Source organism: Antechinus flavipes, chromosome 3 (genome assembly GCF_016432865.1).
Source record: "Antechinus flavipes isolate AdamAnt ecotype Samford, QLD, Australia chromosome 3, AdamAnt_v2, whole genome shotgun sequence".
NCBI classification, from domain to species: Eukaryota; Metazoa; Chordata; class Mammalia; order Dasyuromorphia; family Dasyuridae; genus Antechinus; species Antechinus flavipes.
The window spans coordinates 8,996,383-9,002,675 of NC_067400.1; positions in this window are offsets into that span (position 1 = coordinate 8,996,383).

Sequence of the window (6,293 nt, forward strand, 5' to 3'; positions counted from 1 at the left end):
AAAGTTCATCCCTAACACGTCAGGAGTGAGCTTCCCAGTTACTCATGTGCCTTGGAATAAACACAGGGCAGAGCCTAGAAGAAAATAGAGAAATAGGGCTAGATCTTCAGATCCCATTAGAAGCATGGCTCTCCCCATCACGAGTGAAAATGGCAGGTGACCACAACATAGCATTGGCACTCTTTCTGTTATTGTTTGCTTGCATGTTTGTTTTCCTTCCCAGGTGATTTTTACTTTCTTTCTAAATCCAATTGTCTCTGTGCAGCAAGAGAACTGTATAAATATGCATACATATATTGTATTTAACATACACGACATGTATGGGACTGCCTGCCAGCTAGGGGAGGGGGTGGGGAGAAGGAAGGGAAAAGTTGGAACAGAAGTGATTGCAAGGGTCAATGCTGAAAAATTACCCAGGCATTTGTCTTGTAAATAAAAAGCTATAATAATAAAAAGAAAAAAGAAAATGGCAGGTGAGAGGATGCTTATAGTTATAGATAGATAGATGTCAATAGAGAGAGAGAGAGATGTAGATATATAGATAGAAGCAGTCATCCATCCAAGTTAGGAGAAGCTGAGTGTCAAGAGACATGAAGATCACTCAGAGGGTCAAGAGACAAAGGAGGATGCTGGGGGAGATTCGGGCTCACTCCCACACCCCCAGAATCCCAGGAGTTCGAGTCGGAAGGAACTCAACGCTCTATACTCTAATCCACACTGGAACAAGACTCCTTGCACAATATCTATAGTGAGCAGTCATCTTAGCCTCTTCCTGAAGACCCCCGGCAAAAGGGAGCCCAACTCCTCCTGACTCAACCCATTCCACTTCAGGGCAATTGTTGATGCAGGAGAGGTAGTTTCCCTGGTAGAAAGTGAACTCTTGGAGGCAGCGACCGCCTCTGTTTTTTATCCCCAGACCCTAGCACAATATCTGCCACACAGTAGGTGCTTAATAAATGCTTGTGGAATTTATTTCAGTGCAGATATTATTCCCCATCTTGCTGATGGGGAAACTGGAACTCAGGGATTCCCCACAGCCTCAGTCAGTGAGCAGCGAACCCAAGATTTGCAACTAGGTCTTCTGCCTTCTCTCAAGGTCATCCCTCTGGAACAATGGTCTTCAAAATGTTTAGATCATGCATCCCTAGCAGTAGAAAATGTCTGAGCGCACATCCTAATAGATGCATATTTATTTATAAATTATATAAATTGCTATTCTATTAACATATTGTGTACATTGTGAATCAGACCAAAAAAAAAAAAAAACAGAAAATAAAAGGCATGCGATAAAGGTGATGCAAAAAATACCTGAATCATGTTTATTCTGTGCTATTCATTGATGAGATAAAATACTTTTTTTGCTCTCCACAAGTCAAGTCAACATTCATTTATTAAGTGCCTACTGTATGCCAGCTGCTGGGCTAAGGATGGAGATTTTTTAAAAAGCAAAAAACAGTCCCTTTCCTCAAGGATAATCTAATGGGGAGATGACATCCAAATGACTGCAAAAATAAGACACAAACAAGGTAAACTGGAGATAAACAGGAGAGGGAAGACATTGGCGTTAAGAGGGATCATGGGTAAGCTTCCTGGAGAAGGTAGAATTTTAGCTGGGACTTGAAAGAGGCCAGAGAAGGCAAGGAGAGGAAATGAGAAGTAAGTCCATTCCAGGCATGGAATGGAAAATATATGGGTTGGAAAGATGGCAGTGTCTGCTATGAAGAATGAGAAATTTAAGGTTGCTAGACTGGGTCCTTCAAGAAGGGGAGTTAAATGTAAGAAGACTAGAAATTTATTGGAAATTGGAAGGGTCTAAGAAATGACCAGCAGGATGAATACAGAGAGGCCTGGCGAGACTTACATGAACTGATGCTGAGTGAAATGAGCAGAACCAGGAGATCATTATATACCTCAACAACGATACTGTATGAGGATGTATTCTGATGGAAGTGGATCTCTTCGATAAAGAGAAGATCTAACTCGGTTTCAATTGATCAAGGATGGACAGAAGCAGCTCCACCCAAAGAAAGGACACTGAGAAATGAATATAAACTGCTTGCATTTCTGTTTTTCTTCCCGGGTTATTTCTACCTTCTGAATCCAATTCTCCCTGTGCAACAAGAGAACTGTTCGGTTCTGCACACACATATTGTATCTAGGATATACTGTAACCTATTTAACATGTAAAGGACTGCTTGCCAACTGGGGGAGGGGGTAGGGAGAGGGAGGAGAAAAATCAGAACAGAAGTGAGTGCAAGGGATAATGCTGTAAAAAATTACCCTGGCATGGATTCTGTCAATAAAAAGTTATTTTAAAAAAAAAAGGAAATTGGAAGGTTCCAGGTTGTGTAGAATCTTAAAAGCCATAGCAAGGACCTTATATTTGGGAAGTCAATGGGATCTAGTGACTAGAAGAATGATCTGGTCACATCTGCCCATTGACTGCCAAATGGGGAGTAGCCGAGAAGTGAGGAAAGACCCTCCATCAGCCTAGTGTGCTAGTACAGGAGAGAGTGAGAAGGGCCTCTCAGGAAAATGATTCATTAATCATAAGAAGTCAATCTATTTTTGTGAGAGCAAAGGGCGGTTCATCCCTTTGAACATCTTGGTTTAATAAGATGCGAAGACTATTTGAATGTTGGGTCAGCAGAGGAGACCAAGATACCTCACCGAGATACGGAACTCTAAATGGAGGAAATGTATCGCGGGCTGAGCTTACGAAATCGCGCTACTCATTATTCCATCCCTTCCGCTCGTCATGCAAAGCTTCCTATTAAAAATTGGACAGTAAGTTTCCAACTTCCCCAGTGTCGATGAGTTGTTCTTACGAAGCTGGCAGAAGTAACCATTCAACAAATCGGGCTCAAAACCCACTGAAACTTCATTTGGAAGATGTTCAAACAGGCTAGAAATTTCTGTTTCCAAGTATTTTTTTAAGTGGGCAGATATGAAAGCTTCTAGAGAGAACAGGCTTGCATCACTCTATGGAAAAAACCCTAAGTTTTACGTGCATTACTAATTAGGATGGTCTCGCATGGTTCTCGGCTAGCGTCTCAAGGGACGGCACACATTGAGGGTGAGGGACACTGCTGAGACCTTTGCAGCAAGTTTCTCTGGGAAAAGGCTCGTTTCCAATATATTTTTAAAAACCTGATTCAAATTTGTAAGAATGAGAGCCGTTCCCCAATTGGGAAGACCATCATCGGGCCACTCGGCAAGAGTGGATCCTAAGCCATATTTTAAATAATCATGATCATTTATGCACTTAGGGTTCAGCTTCTTCCTGGATCTTAGGAGATCTCTGTCATTTTAATGATAATGCTCAGCTCTTTTCTTGCTCTTCACCTGCCTCTTTCCTAAGCTTTGAAAAGCTTTCCATTGGACAGAGATTTGAGCTATAATAATACATCTGGTAATGCAAGTGAATCTGCATTTAATACACACATGCACACACTCATACTCACACACACTCAAACACACACTACTCACATACACACACTCAGACTCATAGTCATATATACACACTCACACTCAGTCACACACACGCATACTAACTCACACACACATACTCACACACACTCTAACTCAATCACACACACTCACACACACACTCAAACTCAGTCTCACACACACACACACTTACACATACACACACTCAGTCACACACACTCACACATACACTCAAACTCAGTCTCACACACACATTTACACATTCACACTCACACATACACACACACTCAAACTCACAGTCTCACACACATTCACACTCACACATACACACATACTCAAACTCACAGTCTCACACACACTCACACACACACTTACACATACACACACTCTAACTCAGTCACACACACACTCAAACTCAGTCTCACACACACTTACACATTCACACTCACAAATACATACACACTCAAACTCAAAGTCTCACACACACTTACACATTCACACTCACACTCACTCACTGGCAGACTTGAAGTTGGGAGAAGCTGACTGAATTCTACCTCAGACATTTACTAGAGCAAGACATTCAATCTTGTGTTTCCATTTCCTACTTCATCTATAAAGGAGAACTCAATAGCCTCAGAGGTTCCTCTCAACCCTCATGTATTTTCTGGACTTCTGGGAAGTCCCAGGACTCCGTGGGAACCAGTTATGGAGGGCAGTTAAGCCTAGAGGAGCTATTCCAACTCAGGGAGAGGCGGTGGAGAAGGTCCTGATTTTCCCGGGGGTGCTCAGTGATGAAGTTACCCATCCAGGGTCACTTGCTAACCCACTTATTGAGCACCTGCTGCACGGTGGGAACTGTCTTCTAGGAGCTTACATTAAAGATTTCTTCGGAACATGACATCAGGGAGTTGATACCATGACGTGCAAGTGAATTGGATCTAAGTGAGGGCGAGTTGTGCAAGGTCACTGCCCCACTTTGCCCTCCAGAGCATCTGGGTCCAGTGGCCAGAGAGAGATCAGGAGGACTGGAGATGGCCCTGGACGCAGTGGGAGACCTTGATCTTTTTAAGCTCTCAGACCTCAGTTTGATTAAGATCACATCCATTTAGTGATTAAGGCCAGGTAGAAACGGAGTAAAGAATGGCTTCTTTCACCCAGTCAAACAAAATCTGAGGGCACCGGCGAAATGTATCCCTTACCTCCCGACCCAGAGGGGATGGACTCAGAGCACAGATGGATCCACTGTGGGCAGGAGGGTGGGGAGGGGGGGCTCTGATAGTGCAGAAATTTGTTTTACTCAGTTTCTCAGTGGGAGGAGGAAGAGAATGCAGATGTGAACAGAAAAGAAAATTTAATTTAAAAAATAAGAAATCAAGATACTTCTCTCATGTCTAACAGAAAGAAGCATCAGGCTACGGCCCTCCCCAGAGACAGGAAGGGAAATCGCTGCAGATTTCCTCAGCCCAAGATCTGCCCTCACTGCTGGGGAGGGGGAAGTTCCAGAATCCGTCCTGATGTCCTCCTGCTTGGGTCCTCCTCCTCCTCCTCCATGGCTTCCTCAGCTTCTCTGGGGTGCTTTCGGCCTCCGTGCTTTCCACAAAGTCAAAACCAGCCCCGTGTCAGAGAGGAACACTCCAGGGAAGAAGTCAAGGAGATGGAGGGAGAGCTTCCTGCCAATCCCAGCGCATCCTGTCTCCTTGGTGACTTGGAGGAGGTAGGGTCAAGACTGAGCACAAAAGATGGGTAAAGTAAATAAAAAGGTCATTCCAGGCAGGAAAGGATATGGGAGAGGCGGGGATTGAGAAAGGTCTCATGTCATCAGTCACCCAGCATTTATTAAGCACCTACTGTGTGCTTCCACTGCGTAAGTATGTTTGACCCAAGATTTGAAGGAATCTCTGAAACAGAAGTAAGAAGAATACACACCAGCTATATGTGTGTGTGTATGGATACATATACATACATACATACATACATACATACATATATATATATATATATATATATACATATATATATATATGGAATTAAAGGAAAAATTAGGGGAAATCAGGAAAGACTTCCTGTAGAGGTGGATTATGAAGGAGACTCAGAGGGAATCTAATAGATGGAGATGAGAGGGTGCACTTTCCAGACATGAGGGTCAATCAGTTCAAAAGGCACGGAGGTGGGAGGCAAAGAGCCTATATAAGTACTACAGGGAGTCATATGCCCATTTTCCATTTGGGAAAACTGAGACTTAGGAATATTAAGTAATTTATCACAGGGTGATAGTTGAACCTAGCTTTCTCCTAACTGGCATTATTTTAGACACTTTACCCTCTCTCAAGCTCCCACCCATTGATTAACGGTTAAGCTAGGAGGAAAGGAGAAGGGAATCCTGACTCCTCTCTGGATTCCTCCTCACCTTCCACTCCCATTGCCCCTTTGTCTTATGGGCCAGAAAAATCAGATCTAGGAAAAAAAAAAAACCTGAGAAGGAAAATAAAATGCAAGCCCCACTGAGAGAGGAATAAAGACTCCAACGGCCCCAGTGGCCCTCTGACAGCCCCCAGCCAGACTGCTCGGGTTGGGCAGGGAGGCAGAGGAGAGGGCTGGACTCTGAAACTCGAGTCGGATTGCTGAGAGATAGAATCGTTCTTCCTGGGCTTCTGAAGAGCTTCTCTTGTGACTCCAATCACTCTGTCTGACTGACTCTCACAGGCAGTGGAAAAAAAAAAAGCGAGATTATTTTGCTCAGAGATTCAACTGATACCCTCTCGATGAGTGGGCGTCACTTCTGCTTACGAGACAGCTTCTCGCTGCCAACTCGCGTACAATATTTTTATTAGCACTTCCTTCCC